Source organism: Lathyrus oleraceus, chromosome 7 (assembly GCF_024323335.1).
Source record: "Lathyrus oleraceus cultivar Zhongwan6 chromosome 7, CAAS_Psat_ZW6_1.0, whole genome shotgun sequence".
Lineage (NCBI taxonomy): Eukaryota > Viridiplantae > Streptophyta > Magnoliopsida > Fabales > Fabaceae > Lathyrus > Lathyrus oleraceus.
The window spans coordinates 463,888,722-463,909,539 of record NC_066585.1 but is presented as its reverse complement, the minus strand read 5'-3'; positions in this window follow the sequence as shown (position 1 = coordinate 463,909,539).

Here is a 20,818-nt window from a genome sequence, read left to right as displayed (position 1 = left end):
GGTGAGAAATATAGTCAGATAAGACATTTCCTTTTATAGATTTCTAGGTGACATGTTGAATGTCATACCCAGTCAGGGCCATTTGCCAACGAGCAACTCTACCGGTGAGAGCGGGCTTCTTGAAGATGTATTTGACAGGGTCGATGTTAGAGATCAAGAGTGTCATATATGTAAGCATGTATTGCCTCAAGCGTTTGGTAGCCTAAGAAAGTGCATACCAGGTTTTCTCAAGCATCGAATACCTACTCTCACAATCGATAAACTTCTTGCTTAAGTAGTATATGACGTGCTCTTTTCTTCCAGTCTCGTCATGTTGTCCGAGGACGCATCCCATAGACCCCTCAAGGATTGTTAGGTACATGATTAGAGGTCTTCCAGGCACATGAGACATCAAAATTAGAGGTTCTTGTAAGTACTCCTTGATCTTCTCAAAGGCATTTTGACAATTGTCGTTCCATATGACGACCTTATCTTTTCGAAGTAGTTTGAAGATTGGCTCATAGGTGGTCGTGAGGTGAGATATGAATTTAGCTATGTAATTCAATCTTCCAAGAAATCCTCGTACCCCCTTCTCAGTTTTAGGTGCATGCATAACTTATATGGCCTTTACCTTTTCAGGGTCTAGTTCAATACCTCGTTGGCTGATAATAAAACCTAGCAGTATGTCAGATCTTACCCCAAATGTGAATTTACTGATATTGAGCCTCAATCTAAACTTCCTCAATCATTCAAATAGATTCTCTAGATTAACCAAAAGCTCCTATTCAGTTTGGGACTTGGAAATCATGTCGTCAATGTACACTTCAATCTCTTTATGAATCATGTCATGAAAGAGTTTCATCATTGCACGTTGATATGTTGAACCAACATTCTTTAATATAAAGGGCATGACCTTGTAGCCAAAATTTCCCCATGGGGTGATGAAATTTATTTTCTCCATGTCTTTCAGAGCCATTCTGATTTGGTTGTAACCGGAGAAGCCATCCATGAAAGAGAAGATAGAGAATTGAGTTGTGTTGTCCACTAGCACATCAATGTGAGATAGTGGGAAGTCATCTTTCATACTTTCTCTATTCAAATATTTGTAATCTACACACATACACACTTTGACATCCTTCTTAGGTATGGGCACGATGTTTGCAATCCACTGAGGGTAGTTGGAAACTACTAGAAAACTTGCGTTGAGCTGCTTTTGCACTTATTCATTAATCTTCATTGCAATGCCAGGCCTAGTTCTCCTTAGTTTCTACTTAACTTGAGGGCAGTCTGTTTTGAGAGGTAATCGGTGGACCACGATGTCGGTGTCAAGACCGGGCATGTCTGGGTAGGACCATGCAAACACATCCATGTACTCTAGGAGGAGTTTGACCAACTTTCCTTTCACATATTCTTGTAGGGCCACACCTATTCTGACCTCTTTCACTTCCTCTTCGGTTCAAAGATTGACCACTTCTACCAATTCTTCATGCGGTTGGATGACCTTTGGCTCTTGCCTTAGCAGTCGAGCTAACTCCTTGGGGAGTTCACAGTCTTTTTCAACGTGATTGATTGGATTGTCGAAGTCATATGGAACTATAGCAATATCATTGTTGGTGGTAATCGGGGGGAATCTGCATGATTCAAGGTTCATGCTTTTATTTTTATGAAGGAGAGGAAAAATGAATGAAAATTTATAGAGAAAGTAAGAAAACATTGCCATTTTTTCTGTTAAGTGAAAAATTAAAAATAAATGAAAGACAAAGGGCATAATTTGAATGCAAAGGTGATGATTTCATTGATTAATTTGATTGAAAATTAACGGGGGACCTATATATGATTCCCCATGCCTTGGGCGTAACATGGTTATTTTTCTTAAAGGAAAACAAAACAAAACGGGAAATTACTTTTCAAACATAGTAACTGCAAGTATCTCCATCGTGGTCCAATTTATCAGTTCTTGTCCTTCCATACTCTAGTACACAAGTCTTTTTTCAACAACCACACTATCTCTTTCCTCTTCCATTACACAGATTTGACCGTCTATGAGGTTGCTGACGCTTGCAAAGATTTTTGATAACGGGAGCATTTGTCCCTCCACAACTTTTGGCATTAACTTCTTCACACTTTAGGAATGATAACCCAAACCGGAGCGGTCCTTATTCACAGGCACATCCAATACTCTTCCCCAACCTTCGGGGTGCCCATTCTTAATCACAACTTTCACATCTTTCCAAGAGGCCATTGGAAATCCAGCTTTCTTCCCTTCCTTCACGGGGGCTACCATCTCTACATTCACCACTTTAAATGATTGGAGCGGAGTCTCATGTAATTCACCTCCTCCTTCGATGTAGCGAAAAGATGATAAGTGAATTACCATGATATCCTCCTCAACTTCAATTACCACAAGCTTATTGTTGACAAAACATTTCAACCTTTGATGGAGTGTCATTGTGACAACTCCGGCTGAGTGTATCCAAGGTCGTCCGAGTAGACAACTATAAGCGGGATATATGTCAATGACAGAGAAGGTAATAAATAAAGTATGGGGTCCAATCTTTATGGGGAGGTCAACTTTACCAATCACAGTCCTCCTCGAGCCATCAAATGCTCTAATAACCAACTGTCTAGGTTTCATCACTAACCCTTGAATGGTTAACTTGGACAACGAGCTCTTTGGTAGAACGTGTCACATCACGCGAAAAACCGGCGGGAAAACAAGAACAACAGAGCCGCCGCCGTGCGTTATTTATCCCAAAAGAGGGAAAGGAAACGCTCAGAGTAAACCTGGAAAAGACATGGTCTCGCGACCAAAGAGAATGGGATCGGGAGTCGGTTATGCGAAGGGAAGGTGTTAGCACCCCTACGCATCCGTCGTACTCGACGGGATCCACGCACAATAGGAAGGGAAAATGGTTGCTATAACACTGCTCACACACACACACACTAGCTGAAGGAGACACAAGAAAACAAAAGAGACTGACTCGGCAGAATATCGCATCCTGGGCCTACTTAGTCTATCAGGCATAGACATCAGAGTCGAAGTAGTTCGGACTGGGAAACGACACATGCTCGCTAAGGTATCGCACCTTATGCATACGTATCTTCTCGGACGAGAGAAGAATCAGAGCATTCGTAGCTCGGCTGACACACACACAAACAAACACTGGCAAAGGCAAACGTGGAGCCTGAATGCCAATCACTGGACTTACATCAACATCCGAACCAAAACACACTCAAAAAAGGCAAACATGGAGCCTGAACGCCAATCACTGGACTTACATCAGCATCCGAACCAACAAACCCACACTGGAACCCGAATGCCACTCGATGGACTTACATCAGCTTCCAAGCACACAACAACACACACAGAAGGGTTGAAGACAAAAGGTGGAAAAAGAAAAAGGGCGCCCGGAGAGATCAGCTCATCTCCTGCCTACGTACCTCATCTGGTATGAGGATCAGGGCAACGTAGTTCCCCTACAGAGGGATAAAGGACTAGCCTAACCAGATAACAGAGGGAGACACAACACTAGGGAGACTACGACTCGAGCCTAGATGTTGTCATGCAAAATCAACCCTAAGTTAAGGTTTCTAGATAACTGGCACAGGGAGCCAGCCTATCCTAATCATGACTTGCACAGGGAGCAAGCCACACACACATTTAACTTGCACAGGTGTCGCATTACGCGAAAAACCGGCGGGAAAAGAAAGAAACAACAGAGCCGCCACCGTGCGTTATTTATCCCAAAAGAGGGAAAGGAAACGCTCGAAGTAAACCTGGGAAAGAACATGGTCTCGCGACCAAAGAGGATGGGTTCGGGAGTCGGTTATGCGAAGGGAAGGTATTAGCACCCCTACGCATCCGTAGTACTCTACGGGATCCACGCACACTAGGAAGGAATATTGGTTGCTAAACACTGCTCAAACTCACACACACTGGCTGAAGGAGACAAAAGAAACTGACTGAAACTGACTCGGCAGGATGTCGCATCCTGGGCCTACTTAGTCTATCAGGCATAGACATCAGAGTCGAAGTAGTTCGGACTGGGGAGACGACACATGCTCGCTAGGATGTCGCATCCTATGCATACGTATCTTCTCGGACGAGAGAAGAATCAGAGCATTCGTAGCTCGGCTGACACGCACACAAACAAACACAAACACAGGCAAACGTGGAGCCTGAATGCCAATCGTTGGACTTACATCAGCATCCGAACCAGAAAACGCACACAGGAAACCAACTGCCAATCGCTGGACTTATGTCGGACTCCAAACAGAACACACACAAGGGTGGTTAAGACACAAAGGGTGAAAAAAGAAAAAGGGCGCCCGGAGAGATCAGCTCAATCTCCTGCCTACATACTTCATTTGGTGTGAAGATCAGGGCGATGTAGTTCCCCTACGCAGGGACAAGGATCTAGCCTAACCAGATAACAGAGGGAGACACAACTCTAGGGAGACTACGACTCGAGCCTAGATGTTGTCATGCAAAATCAACCCTAAGTTAAGGTTTCTAGCTAAATGGCACAAGGGCCAACCTATCCTAGACAAGGCTTGCACAGGAAGCAAGGGTCTCGATTGCAACTAGGGCAAGAGAAAGGGGAGGTCTCGATCGCAACGAGGGCGAGAGAAGAGAATTAGTGTTAGTGGTTAGTCAAACTCGGCAAGACATCGCGTCTCGTGCCTACGTATCTCATCTGAATATGAGAATCAGAGTTGCCGTAGTTCGGCTACGGAGGGACAAAGGTCTCGATTGCAACTAGGGCAAGAGAAAGGGAAAGTCTCAATCGCAACGAGGGCGAGAGAAAGGAAAAAGGCTCGATCGCAACGAGGGCGAGAGAAAGGATCGCAACGAGGGCGAAAGCAAACAAGGATTACTCTAAACTAAACCTAACTTGCACAGGAAGCAAGTCAAACAAACATACAAGCACAGATAGCACACACTATACACAAGCAAGTGGCTCAAACAAGGGTTAGGTTTTAGTCGAGGGGTCGTATCAACCTCAACAAACAAACCTCTGGAATGGGGTGAGTGTTGCTCTTAACCTTGCCATTGAGGGGCTAAGGTGAAGCAGATGAAAAGAGATGAGGGGTGTGCCTCATTGCTCCTATCCCTGGCCAGGGAGAGCATTTGACAAGAATGTGTGGGTTCAGAAAGTGGGAACCCTTCTACACATTAGATACTGACTCAACTGTGCAATTGCACAAGATCTTGGGTTTTTATCTGAAATGCATCAACACAGTGGTGTGAGCAAGACAGAAGACACACTGAATAGCAGGGGATAGGTTGCTTATCCCTTGGTTCTGCCAATTGCCTCTTCACTTAGGAGGTCTTTGACTCAATGCAAGGACAATTTAAACATACACAAGCATTGCCTCTTAAGGAGGACTTCAGACAGTTTGCCCGGCCAAATAACAAACCGGGTCTCCAGACTACATGAAGTAAAAGAGATTATACCTCAAGCAAGTTGCTAAAAAGCAAAGCAAAGCAAGTTCAGAGAACTTAAGCAACTAAGGGTACCTGAAAGAGTCAAACTAATCAGTTCACAGTTCACAAACAAAACAAAAGGAATTGATAAACAACAGTCAACACAGAGGAACCAATGTGCAAAGCACAAACTCAAGTCAAATGAATCAAGACCTGCAAAACAAAGGTTAGCTCAATGACATTCAAGCAAACTCAAACAAATGAAAGTGATCTCAATGGTCATTTGGTGCTCAACCTGAAAACACAAACTCAACAGTAAGTAACTGGACCACTAGGGCAAGCCTAGGGTCAAAAGAGAATGAAAAAGAGTCAAAACAGCAAACCATATTTAACCAAAATCAAATTCAATCAATCAAGAAGCAATTCCAATTGGATTCACATGCATATCATGTATCATCATTAATTCACAAGCAAAGGAAGGCAAGGCATGGCAAATGAAAGCACAAAGAAGTCAACAGAATGACTTGCATCAAAAGTCAACTCAAACAATTTCAAAAATCAACAAATAAATCATACTCAATCCTAACATCTAGCATGGTAAGCATGTCAAATTTCATTGCATTTGGACAAGTGGAAGGCAGCCAATGAAAATCATGAAGTCAAAACAAATTTCAAGCATGCACAAAGAAGTCAACAGCAAGAATTAGCTCAAAACCAAACATAATCAATTCCAAAAATTATCAAATAATTCAGGGTCAAACACAATCCATAACATGGCATACATATGAAATTTCAGCTCAATTGGATCATGGGAAGATAGTCAATTAAAATCAGGAAGTCAACATAATTTCAAGTAAGCACAAAGAAAGTCCACAATCATGGGTCAACTTCAAAAAATCATAACAAAATGAAAACAGATGAGAAATGGATGGGATTAACACCAATGCAAAGCTCAAGATATCTAGTATGCACATGTAAAATTTCATGATCATCCAATAAGATATGAGAATTTCACAAAGGATTTGGCAAGATGTGTCACACAACGTCAACATTTGACTAGGCAGAGAAGAAAATTCACAAACAAATAGGAAATGGCATGATTAAATCCAAGAAAAATCATACATCAACTAGACATATAAGAGATGGCTCATGCAAAATTTCACATTATTTGAAGGTCAGAAAGCATGTGAACAAAAATCATGAAATGGCATAGCATTGGTGTGACACAAATTGTCACACCCTACTTCAAAAATTTATATCTAACAAACCACAAATGATAAATGCACAAACTCTACATCAAAACAAAGGTGAATGAGTGTAGATTAACCACAAAAAATTTCAGGGCCATTGGATGCAACATGATCATTTCACAAAAGGATTGGCAAAAGGTATCAAATAAGCATACATGACAAGAAACCTCATACCATTTAAAATCCAGCCAACCAAAAATTCAATAAAAATCATGATAAAATACTAGACATTCAACAGGTCATAATGCAAAAAATCCCATGATTTTTGGAGTTGAAATGAATGAGAAATGGATTTTGGAAGTGGAATGATCATTTGAAATAAACATGAACAAAGAAGATGAATGGGAGGTCAAACTATGGTTGACCAGTGGCACGTTGGTAATTACCATCCTCATTTAACCAAACGCTGCGTTTAGGACCACAAAATAGAATATTCTGATTGGCTAGTTTTCAATGAAACAGTACAGAGGCCAATCGATGTTCACTGTTCTGGAAAAATGGCTAGGGTTTAACAGCAATGTTCATCTTCATGCAATCATCATAGCAAAACGAATTCAAACAAAATTATGCAAACCACATGGCAACACAATCATAATGTTCATGCAACATATAACAACAGCACACCAAACACGATTCTGGGAAAATTCTGGGCAGAGCTAGGGTTTTAACATGAACAGCATGTGTTCATCAACTTCATCAAATCGAAATTTGCAAAAACGCCCAGAAATCAATAGCAAGCACATCAATGGCATCAGCAAACATCAGGCATGCATATTCCAAACATAGATTTCATTGAATCAACAACATCAAAGCAAATCGACTTAGAACAAGTTTGAGCATAAAAATGAAATCCAGATTTCTCAGCCATAACACAAACATTTTAAGCAATCTATAGTTCATTAGAATCAGCAAAGAATGAACTATCATAAGCATGGCATGGATTAGAGAAATAGGGTGGTCGAAACTTTACTTGATTTTGAAGAAACTTGAGATGCAGTAGTTATTTGGGTGATGTAGCTCGAAACAGATCTTCCTTATGCATTATAATGATGGATGCTTGAAGCTTTTTGACTCAGCAAGGCTTGGTATCCTTCAAATCTCAAGTTGCCATTATTGGTCTATGGAGAAAACAGAACTTGATGCTGCAGTACAGGTGATGGATGATGCTTGAAAAAGGCTCCAAATGAGGGCTAGAGCATGAAACCAAGAAGAGAACTCGTGGTGTTTTGGGAGTTTTGAGCAGAAATGCCAATCGAGCCAAAATGCAAGAAGGAGAGAATGAGAGTGTTTCTGTTGTGTAAAAGCTGCAGCTAGGGTTGGTTTGTGCAGAAAATGAATTATATATTGACTGTTTAACCTTAATTAATCATGTGCTAAGCTTGTTTTACTCTAATGGAACCATTTGCATTTTGCTAACTTTGAACCAAAGGTGCATGTGGAGGTATGGTCCTGCACGAATTGGGCCTTAAAACAGGCTGCAAATAACATTTAAAACAGACCCCAAATGGCCAAATTGCTTAAAAATAGCTAAATCCAAAAGTCAACATTTTGCACACTTGAATTTAATGAAATCAAGCTCAAAAATGGCATTTTGATTGGCAAGGTTTTGGTTCATGATGAATGCATTTTTGGAAAGAGGGGAACAAATGGAGCTTGTAGGAAAAAACCCCATCAAATTTGGCCAAGTGGTTCATGAGATATGGCTTGTTGAAGTTCACAAATTTTTGAAATTAAATTGATCATATCTTGACAACCATACATGGGATTTGAGAGTTCTTGGACTTTTTGAAAATGGGAGAACAAGATCTTCAACTTTCATGTTGGGCAAAAATTCATTTGAAGCTTGTATCATGATGCAAGTTGAGGATCAAGAAGTTTCCATTTTTGGCAGTTGAAATTACAGGTCCACTTTCTATTTTTGGAAATTTTCTGATTGGTTTCAAATTCTTCAATGATGTTGTTTGCCATGATATATGAGGCCTATTGGGACATGAATAAACTCTCTCAAACCATTTCCATCCATCAAAACCATAAAATCAACCACAGTTGACCAACTTTGACTTTTTAGGGTTTCTGACTGTCTGTGCATGAACTGATGGCTTCTGAACATCCAATCTTTGGCTTAAACACTTCAAATGGACCTCCAAGTCATGTGAACTTGTTGGACAAACCCTAGGGCCTTGACTCCTTGAGAAACACCCTTGCTTGCTTGGTTGACTGATCTCCTGATCAGTTTGACCTAATTCTTGCTTGCTTGCTCTTGAGGCAACTGGGGACAATGCAATGCTATGCAATGGATCATGATATGCTATGACCTAATATGAGATGGTATGTACAATGATAGGTGCAAATTTGAGGTGCTACAGCTGCCCCTATTCAATCAGCTGGGAACCCGAACGGATGATAGCAATGACTGTCAGACTTTCAGGGTAAACAGGGATTGAATACAAAAGAACCGTAGAAATTTGCACCGACTAGATATAATACAAAAAGAACCACGTCATTTACCGATGACAACTGCATGACAACTTCAAAACAGCAAAACCATTTACCGATGGTTGGAAAACCGGGAACTTGATATTTACCGATATTAACTTCAGCAAGACCATTTACCGATGGCGGCTGGGGAAAACAAACTTCTGAAAAACAAAGCCATTTACCGATGGTTAAAACTTGATATTTACCGATATCAACTTCAGCCAGACCATTTACCGATGGCTGCTGGGAAAGCAAACTTCTGAAAAACAAAACCATTTACCGATGGTTAAAACTTGATATTTACCGATATCAACTTCAGCCAGACCATTTACCGATGGCTGCTGGGAAAGCAAACTTCTGAAAAACAAAACCATTTACCGATGGTTAAAACTTGATATTTACCGATATCAACTTCAGCACGACCATTTACCGATGGCTGCTGGGAAACCGATTGAGGTAGAAAGGAAGCAAGACCATTTACCGATGGTGGCTTCAAAGCAAACCTGATATTTACCGATATCAAGGCCATTTACCGATGGCTGCTGCAACTGGGAATTCGATATTTACCGATATCGAAGAAAACTGGGCCATTTACCGATGGCATCTCTGCTTGGGGAGGAACAAAATCTTTGTGGTGATACCAGACAAGACGTTTACTGACGACTTCTGGGGGGTTTCTGATTTTATTAGCGAAAGAACAAAGAATGACCAGACATTTACCGATGACTGGGATGAGACATGATGTTTACCGACATCGAAAGATGATGTTTACCGACATCGAAAGATGATGTTTACCGACATCAAAAAGAATGACCAGACATTTACCGATGACTGGGATGAAACTCGATGTTTACCGACATCAAAAGAAACGACCAGACATTTACCGATGACTGGAGATGGGAAATTTATTGGTGAGACAAACAAATATTTGCAACTGGAAACCAGATAGGACATTTACAGATGACTCTACTGGGGATTTCTAGCTGGAGAATTATCAGACATTTACCGATGACAGAGGGAGACTCGATGTTTACCGACACCGAAACAATGGCGTTTACCGACACCAAGAAATGACCAGACATTTACCGATGACTGGGTGAGACTCGATATTTACCGACACCGAAACAATGGCGTTTACCGACACCAAACGATAGAACACACGCGGGTGCAGACATGACACTTACTGGTATCACAAGAATAGCATTTGATATGCCAAGGCAAGGTTGAACACTTGCTGGGGGTCTCACTGGGGATAAACAGACTTCTGTCACCATCGGGTGAGGAAATAAACCTCTGTCACCATCGGGTGAGGAAATAAACCTCTGCCCCCATCGGATGAGGAAATAAACCTCTGTGGGGATAATCAAATCTGAATGCTGTCGAAGCAACTGTAGCAGGCTTGCTGTGCTGATGTTGAGTAAAATGATCCGCCTCTGCCGGGGATACAGTCTGATGTGGTTTCGAACACATGAATGCATATGTTTGAATTTTTCTATGGCGTAATGCTCCATATGGGATGGACATGCTACGCAGTTTGAGGATGCAATGATTACTATATGCAATGCAATATGATAAGAACTCTGCGGGAGAAAAACACAGGATGACTGTGCTGAGGAATCTTCAAGATAACTCTACCGGGGAAGACAACAACTGCTGGGGAACCAACAATGCCAATCCGCTAGGGGAAGACAAGACAACTCGCTGGGGAGTAAATAAAGCAACTCTGCTAGGGGGAAACAACGGTAAACTGCTGGGGAATAGCCCAATCAATCCACAAAAATTTCGCTTGGGGAAATAAAAAACTCCGCTGGGGAAGCTAACCAGGCAACTCTCTGGGGATAAGACCCACGATATTCACAAGTAGAAACAAACTCAGCTGGGGATGCGGATACCAATTTGCTATGGTCACTCGTCCGATCCACTGGTGGGATAAACGCTGCTGGAGAGACCAATGCTTCGCTGGGGAAGGCTTAAACAAACCATAGTCAGGAGAATGACTCTGTCTGGGGAAAGCACTGCTGGGGAATGCTCACAGGTGACGACCTTACTGGGGAAAATATTCACAGGTGACGACCTGCAAATCGGACAACAGATGCCCCAGGGAATACATGGACAAGATACGCTCAAGTGTCCTCAACATTCAAAATGATTTTCAAATGTTTTAATCTTTCTGCACGTCATTGTTTAGCCTTCATGTTTTTATATGCAATGTTTATCAAAAATTCGGACGTTTTTGCAAACAAAACAGTAAAAGTAAAAACACAGAGCAATTTATCTGAATAACGACTTTTTATTGATTGAAAGTGTGCCTGAAAAGGCAAATACATGGGGAAGCAATTCCTAGGAAGAGGTAATTGCGCACAAAAGGAAAAATAAACTATCCTAATGGCAATGGGAACACGGCATCCACTGTTTCCCAACTCTGTTATAACTCATAGACCATCAGTTTCCTCCCAATTCCTTGCTTTCTGAGAAGACTGACTGGACCGATCACATCTGTCGAGATGGCAGCTGACGAAGCATGGTGAAGTACAGATGACTCAGACTGTAGTCTTCGCTCTAATCCCTCTTTTGGCTGGACCGCCCTTTCGGGTTTTCAATCCACCGGGATACCCATTTTTGCCTAAGCCGCCCTTGCGGGTTTTCGACTTACCGGGTGTACAAATTTTTTCATTTTTATCCCTAACTTTTGCCCGAACCTTTTCTTTCTGTTTTTGGTTCGCCGGGATGCCCATTTTTGCCTGGACTCTTTTATTCTTTTTATCCAGCGGGTCAATTTATGCGAAGTATTTTTTGACTACATCTGAGTTAACAGGGGAAGGAAAATCTTCACCATCCATAGTTGTAAGCATCAAGGCTCCACCGGAGAAGACCTTCTTCACAACATATGGACCTTCGTAATTAGGAGTCCACTTGCCCCTGTTATCTGTACCGGGAGGAAGGATCCTCTTTAAAACCAGATCGCCAGTTTGAAATGTCCGAGGACGCACTTTCTGATCAAAGGCTCGCTTCATCCTTCTCTGATATAACTGCCCATGGCACACAGCTGCTAACCGTCTTTCTTCGATAAGGCTTAACTCGTTAAACCTTGTACGAATCCACTCGGCTTCGTCCAGCTTGACATCCAATAATACCCTCAGAGAAGGGATCTCCACCTCCACTGGTAGGACTGCTTCCATACCATACACAAGGGAGTAGGGGGTTGCCCCGGTCGACGTACGTACTGAGGTACGGTACCCATGCAAAGCGAAAGGCAACATCTCGTGCCAATCCTTGTACGTAACGACCATTTTCTGCACAATCTTCTTGATATTCTTGTTAGCTGCCTCTACAGCACCATTCATCTTCGGTCTGTAAGGAGAAGAATTGTGATGTTCAATCTTGAAATCTCTGCATAAGTCTTTCATCATCTTGTTATTGAGATTTGAACCGTTGTCAGTGATGATTCTCTCAGGGACTCCATAACGACAGATGATTTCTTTCTTGACGAACCGGGCAACCACTTGTTTGGTGACGTTGGCATAGGAAGCTGCTTCCACCCACTTGGTGAAGTAATCGATCACAACCAAGATGAAGCGATGTCCATTCGAAGCAGTGGGCTCAATCTTCCCAATCATATCGATGCCCCACATGGCGAACGGCCAAGGCGAGTTCATGACATTCAACGGGCTTGGTGGTACATGCACCTTATCAGCATAGATTTGACACTTATGGCACTTCCGAGCGTATTTGAAGCAATCGGATTCCATAGTCATCCAGTAATATCCGGCTCTCAGCAATTTCTTGGACATTGCATGACCACCAGCATGGGTACCAAACGAACCCTCGTGCACTTCTTGCATTAACATGTCTGCTTCGTGTCTATCCACGCATCTGAGCAAGACCATGTCAAAATTCCTCTTGTATAGCACATCATCCTGATTCAGATAAAAGCTTCCAGCCAGCCTTCTCAGGGTCTTCTTATCATTCTTCGACGCACCCTCAGGATACTCTTGAGTCTTGAGGAAGTTCTTGATGTCATAATACCACGGCTTATCATCAATAGCAACAACAGACTCGACTGCAAACACATACGCAGGCCTCTCGAGTCGATTCACAGCAATACGTGGTACATGGTTCCACCAATGAACCTTTATCATGGAAGATAAAGTAGCCAAAGCACCAGCCATTTGATTCTCATCCCGAGGGACGTGATACAACTTCACCTTCTTGAAGAACGTCAGTATTCTTCTGGTGTAATCTCTATACAGAATCAGATGTGGCTGGTTAGTATTCCAATCTCCATTGACCTGATTGATCACTAGAGCAGAATCTCCAAAAATGTCGAGTGTTTTGATCCTCAGATCAATGGCTTCTTCTATCCCCATGATACAAGCCTCATACTCAGCTTCATTGTTGGTGACGTCGAATGTCAATCTGGCAGAAAAAGGTATATGAGCACCTTTGGGATTGATCAGCACTGCACCAACACCGTTACCATTCATATTCACAGCCCCGTCAAACATCAGTGTCCACTTGTCATCAGGATCCGGTCCTTCCTCAACAGGTGGCTCTTCACAGTCTTTTGTCTTCAGATACATGATGTCTTCATCAGGGAATTCAAACATCATTGGCTGATAATCGTCGATTGGTTGTTCGGCAAGATAGTCTGACAGAATACTACCTTTGATGGCCTTTTGCGACGTGTACTGAATGTCATACTCTGTTAGAATCATTTGCCATCGAGCAACGCGTCCGGTGAGAGCCGGCTTCTCAAAGATGTATTTGACTGGATCCATCTTAGAAATCAACAGAGTAGTATGGTTCAACATATACTGCCTTAGTCGGCGAGCAGCCCAGGCCAAAGCACAACAAGTTTTCTCGAGCGGTGAATATCTTGTTTCACAGTCGGTAAACTTTTTGCTTAGGTAGTATATGGCATGCTCTTTTCGACCAGACTCGTCATGCTGACCCAATACACACCCCATCGAAGTCTCGGTGACTGAAAGGTACATTATCAGTGGTCTCCCTGGAACTGGAGGGATCAGGATTGGAGGGTTCTGTAGATATTCTTTGATTTTGTCAAAAGCTTTCTGACAGTCATCATTCCATTTGATCGCCTGATTCTTTCTGAGTAGCTTGAAAATTGGTTCACATGTGGCAGTTAGATGAGATATGAACCTTGCAATGTAGTTCAACCTCCCTAAAAACCCACGGACTTGCTTTTCCGTTTTCGGTTCAGGCATCTCTTGAATAGCTTTGACCTTTGCTGGATCAACCTCAATCCCTTTCTCACTGACAATGAAGCCTAAGAGCTTCCCGGATCTCACCCCAAACGTACACTTGTTCGGATTCAGCCTCAGCTTGAATTTGACCAGTCTGTCAAACAACTTCTGCAAATTAACCAGGTGCTCCTCCTCTGTCTGCGACTTCGCAATCATATCATCCACATACACTTCGATTTCATTGTGCATCATGTCATGAAAGAGAGTCGTCATAGCCCTCTGATAGGTAGCACCGGCATTCTTCAACCCAAATGGCATCACTTTGTAGCAGAACGTGCCCCAAGGTGTAATGAATGTCGTCTTTTCCATGTCCTCTGGCGCCATCTTGATCTGGTTATAGCCCGAGAAACCGTCCATGAAAGAGAATACCGAGGATTGAGCCGTATTATCCACCAATACATCAATGTGAGGTAATGGGAAATCGTCTTTCGGACTCGCTCTGTTCAAATCCCGGTAGTCGACACACATTCTGACTTTGCCATCCTTCTTCGGCACGGGAACAATGTTGGCAACCCACGGTGGGTAACTTGTAACAGCCAGGAAACCTGCGTCCCACTGCTTCTGAACCTCTTCCTTGATCTTGACTGCCATATCAGGACTAGTTCTGCGAAGCTTCTGCTTGACCGACGGACACTCTTCTCTAAGAGGTAACCGATGCACCACAATGTCTGTATCCAGTCCAGGCATATCTTGGTATGACCAGGCGAATATTTCCACATATTCTTTCAGCATCTCGATTAGCCTCCTCTTGACAGAGTCTTCTAAAGCAGCCCCGATCTTGATCTCTCTTCTGGCGTCCTCGGTACCCAGATTAACAATCTCCAACTCCTCCTGATGAGGTTGGATGACCCTTTCCTCTTGCTTCAGCAATCTGATCAATTCAGCAGGGAGTTCACAGTCTTCCTCACTCTCCTCTTCAGCTTGGTAGATGGGATTGTTGAAATCATACTGAGCCATAACAGAGTCGTTCGCAGTGGATGCCAAAATATCACTTCTGCATGTTTAATGTTTTGTTTTTAGAAAAAGATTTCAATAAAGTCACAAAAAAAACAAAACATTGCCATTTTTATCTTTGAAAAAGTGGAAAACAGAAAATAGAAAGACAAAGATCTCAAAATTTGATTGAAAAACGTCCTTTATTTATAAACATTGTGAACATGATGTGGCCCTACAATGAACCACTACGCCTTGGGCAGAACGTAGGGTTTTTCATGCAAAATGAAAAAACAAAGGAAAATTACTCTGTCAGTAAAGTAACTTGGACCACTTCTTCAGCCGTCCAGTTGTTGATAACCTCGCCTGGTGCACAAGGGCGGACCCAGACATTCAGATCACAGACACTGTCTTCACCGTCAGCAGCAATGACATCTCCATGGTTCATCAGCCCAGCGCTGGTGAAGGTACTCGGACCTGCCTGTACATGCTGCTCTGCTTGGAGAGGCTCGTACCCAATGCCGAATTTGTCTTCTTTAACCGGCAAGTCAACCATCTTGCCCCAGCCCTCGGCTTTGCCGGAGTCAACCACCTCTTTGGCCTGCCTGTAGGATGCAATCGAAGCACCTGGCTTCCTCTGCTCAGCACAAGCTACCCCTTCAAGCGCCACAGTCTCAAATGCCTGGCACAGGGTTTCGTGGATCTCGCCATCCACCTCAACATATTTGAATGAGGAGAGATGACTCACCAGAATTTCCTCTTCGCCACATACGGTCACAATCTGACCGTTCCAGACATACTTGAGTTTTTGATGGAGAGTTGACGAGACTGCTCCAGCGACGTGAATCCATGGACGCCCCAACAGACAGCTATAAGCAGGCTGAATGTCCATCATATAGAACACGATGTCGAAAACCTCCGGACCTATCTTTACCGGCAAGGTGACTTCACCAAACACAGAACGTTTGGATCCGTCGAATGCACGCACAATCAGGTCACTGGGAGTGAGCACGACTCCCTCGACATCGATCTTCTTCAATATCTGCTTGGGTAGGACATTCAGGGACGACCCGGTGTCCACCAGCACGTGAGATAATACAGCACCCTTGCACTCCATAGTGATGTGCAAGGCTTTGTTATGATTGCGACCCTCAGGCGTTAGGTCTAGGTCAGTGAAACCTACACCATGCCTGGTACTCACATTGGCTAGTACACCTTCCAGCTGGTTGACAGATATCTCTTGCGGGACGTATGCCATATTCAGCATCTTCAGCAAAGCGTCCCGATGTGCCTCAGAACACATCAGCAAAGAGAGTATCGAAATCTTTGACGGAGTTTGGTTGAGCTGATCTACGATCTTGTAGTCACTCTTTTTGATAATTTTCATGAACTCCTCAACATCTTTTTCGAAAGAACCCTCAGCCTCCTTCTGAGCCGGTTCTTCGTCAACCACTGCTTGTTTACCCTTAGCTCTGGCAGATGCTTCAGCAGTAGCATCCCTCAAAGGCTGAGGAGCAAACAGTCGTCCACTCCTGGTGAAACCTCCCGATCCTCCAACATTGTCCACCACCGGACTTGTAACAGCAGGAGTTCTCACCGGAGCACTGATTGTAACTGGCGCTTGATTAAATGGCCTTGTCTGATTACCAGCCCTCCTATCACGGCGATAGGCGTTGTCATAACTCCAGGGAACTGCTCTACTACTTTCAATCTGCCTTCTGCCGGGCGCGACAATAGTAGCTGGTGCACGGATGGTTACCGGAGCAGGAATGGTAACCAGAGTATTGCTCGTTGTGGGTGCACTGACAGTCCCACGCCCTCGTCCTTCAGACGGCTTGTAAAATATGGTGACAGTAGACACTGCCCCATCATCCTTAATGGCCCGGCTGAACTGGAGACAGCCCTCATCAATTAACCCCTGAATACCAGCCCTCAACTGGTCACAGCCATTGGTAGCTTCTGAACAACCCAAACACTCTTCACTACAACCTGGGTCAACACCCCCCTTCAGTAGACGGCCCTTGACTATCAGCAAAGAAGTTTGGACTTCATCAACGTTGATAACCAAGTCTTCAGCCTCTCCATCTTCGACATTGTTAACCCTATGCCCACCATGCTGAGGCATAGGATTGTTCACTACATTTGGAACGGGAGAAAAGTTGATCGCCTTAGCATCGATCAAGTCCTGAACCTTATGTTGCAAAGCCCTACACCTTTCAGTATGGTGGCCCGGTGCCCCAGAGTGAAAGTCACATCGGACATTTGCGTCATAGCCAGGAGGCAGCACTGTCGGAGTAGCCATTGTACGCAATTCCACAAACCTTAACCGGAGTAGTTCGGGTAATAATTCGGCGTACGTCATAGGCAATGGGTCAAATCTTCTATCAGGATTCAACCTTTGCCTCTGCTGAAAAGGACGTTGCTGCTGTTGCTGCTGTTGTTGCGGTTGTTGTTGAACTCTCTGTTGTTGCGGACGAGGTTGAGGTGCAGGAATGGTCACTATAGCCACTGGACGGTATTGATCCCGGTTTGTATTAGCTCTGTACACACCCCCTTGTGCTGTACAGCATTAGTCTCTCCTTCTCTACGGCGAGGTGCCCCAGAGAAGGGTTTCTTGGAAGAAGATGAGGAGCCTGCATCATGGATCCTCCCAGCCTTGATTAGACTCTCTGTTCTTTCGCCGCAGATAACGACGTCAGAAAAACTTCCGAATGGGCAGCTTCCCATCCGGTCCATGTAAACGCCTTGAAGAGTACTGATGAACATATCAGTCAACTCCCTTTCCAGCATAGGGGGTTGAACTCTTGCAGCAAGCTCACGCCACCTCTGGGCATACTCCTTAAAGCTTTCATTGTTCTTCTGACAAAGACTCTGCAGCTGAGTCCTGGTCGGAGCCATGTCCATGTTGTGCTTATACTGTCTGAGGAACGCCTCACCCAGATCTCTCCAGCATCGAATGGAATCCCGCTTTAACTCCATATACCAATCCAGAGACGCCCCAGATAGGCTGTCTTGGAAGAAATACATCCACATCTTCTCATCATCAGTGTATGCGGATATCTTTCTGTAGTATGCCTGCACGTGGGTGCGAGGACAGGAGGTACCGTTGTATTTGTCAAATGACGGTGCCTTGAATTTGTGCGGGATTCTCAGACCTTCAACTAATCCCATGTTTGTAACATCAAAACCGAGGGAGTTTTGACATTCTATTGCCCGGATCTTCTCAGCAAGGGCCTCAACTTTGCGATCTCTCGCATCATTTCTACCCAGAATGTCTTCGTCTTCACTGAGCATAGTGAACAAATCCTCTTGTCTGTCAACAATCGGAATTCTGTTACGGGCCGGAGCATGGATGACTCTGGCACTAGCAGCATCCGGAGCAATTGGTTGACCATTAACCCGAATACCCCTCAACTCTTCTCCTTCAGCATAGTTGTTGACGGGAATAGCAGCAGCAGGAATGTCAGGAACTGGATTTCCTTCTGGTAGAGCCTGGTTGGGCGGTGGAATTGCAGCTTCTTGTCTCTGAACCAGTGCTCGGAGCTCTTCTTGGCCTTGTGCAACCCCTTGCATCATGTGCATGAACTGGGCCATGTTAGCCCTCATCTCTGCCAACTCAGCTTGTACTTGATCCATGTTGCGTTGATGGTTGAGCCTCGTTGAGTAGCGGTGTGGTCTTTGATCAGCTATCCTGCCTGAACACAGGAACCCACAGTAAGAAGACGGCACAAGAACACCTGTTATGCAAATGATATGATTATGATGTTTTAATGATATGCATGATGCACATGAGATGCTCGTTTCTCAGGCATTCAAAGAGCCTGACTCGTCTTCAAAAGATGGCAACCTGCAGCAACAAGAGAATGATACAAATACAGGGAGAAAGAGAGCAACAAAGAAATACTGACAACCTTATACATACATAAGGGTAAGAAGGTCATACAGCCAAGTCAACACAAAATCCGAATAATCAGAGTACAAAGAAAAAGAATCCCATCCAACAGGTCTGGAGGTGATTCTCAACAATAAAGATTCAAAGACGGAGTACAAATAAATGAATCCCTTCCAACAAGCCTGGAGGTGATTCTCAACAAAAACAAACAAAGATACTATCTAAGACAGGCGGTCTTCCGGAATGAGGGTCTTCAGGTAATGGCACTGGTCTATCAACAGTGAGCATTCTGAACATTCTGGTAGAGGGGTAATCTTCTCTTTCAACTGTCTTCTGAGCTCCAAGACTTCTCCTCCAAGATAATCCTCTGATTTCTGTCTTAACTCCATCTCTCTCTTCAACTGAGTGTCCTTATCTTTGAGTTGCTTTTCCAGGTCTCTGATCTTCTTCTGATGGTTGACTTCTGCTCTCTGTAGCCTCAGACATTCCCTATGCTCCGCATCCAACATGGATTCCATCTCCTCATAGGATCTCTTCTTACTCCTTGCTCTGCTAGCATCCTCTCCTTGCACTTCCCTGAGTTGATGGGCCAAGTGCAGCTTATCAGCCTTAGCTTTATACAGTTCCATCTGAGTATCCTGCTCCTTTTCTCTCAGACGACGACTCTCCATCAGAGCTTGCTTATAGTGTTCAGCGGGCACACTATCAGCAAGAATCAAGGGTGGTTGCTCTTGCAACGGCTCCATCCTATCGTAGGGTAGCAGTAAGGTTTCCGCTCTCTTCTTTACCCAATCGGTGTAATCGGGCATTGCAATGGCAAACTTCTTCCCTAAGACGGATCCATCCTTCACACTAACAGATCTCCAGGCTCTTCCAATTTGCTCTAACCTGACGGGGTCATCCTTCTTCTCAAAATACACACTTTCAGCTATCTCAGCTTCAAGTGGTCTTCTGCTCATAACAAACCCTAGCTGGCGAAGGGAGAGAACTGGGTTGTAGTTGATACAGCCTTTGGTCCCCACGAGTGGCACATTCCGGAATTCACCACAACTCATGATAACATCCTTCACGTCCATCCGGTATGACTGCCATCTGATGTCGTAGGAGGTGAGCGACATGACCCTCTGAGTCCACTTAAGAGTGCTCTGGGTATCCACAAAGGGTCCACTGACAGGCAGGAGTGACATAAACCATCTGAACAGGAGAGGTAGGCAGCACCTGATGGCTCCACCCTTACCATGCCTACTGTGGATGGCATAGTAAGTGTCAGCTAGAAGGGTTGGGACTGGATTCCCTCTGATGAGGATACTGATAGCAGTGTAGTCAATGAAGTTAGGCATACTCGGAAATAGGACGATCCCATAGATCATGGCAGCAAGCTGTGCGTGAAAAGCTTCCCAATTTCCCTTCTCTGCTTCATCTCTGGCAACCCTCAGAAGAAACTTCAACGGCAGGCCCACAACTTCCCCACAGGGCTTCCAATTCTCACCAACCTCCTTAACACTCATCCGGAGAGCTCTGGCAATCAATCTGAAGTCAACCTCCTTTGGGACGTCCAAGAAGGGAGTCTGATGCTGAACTGGGACATTCGTCA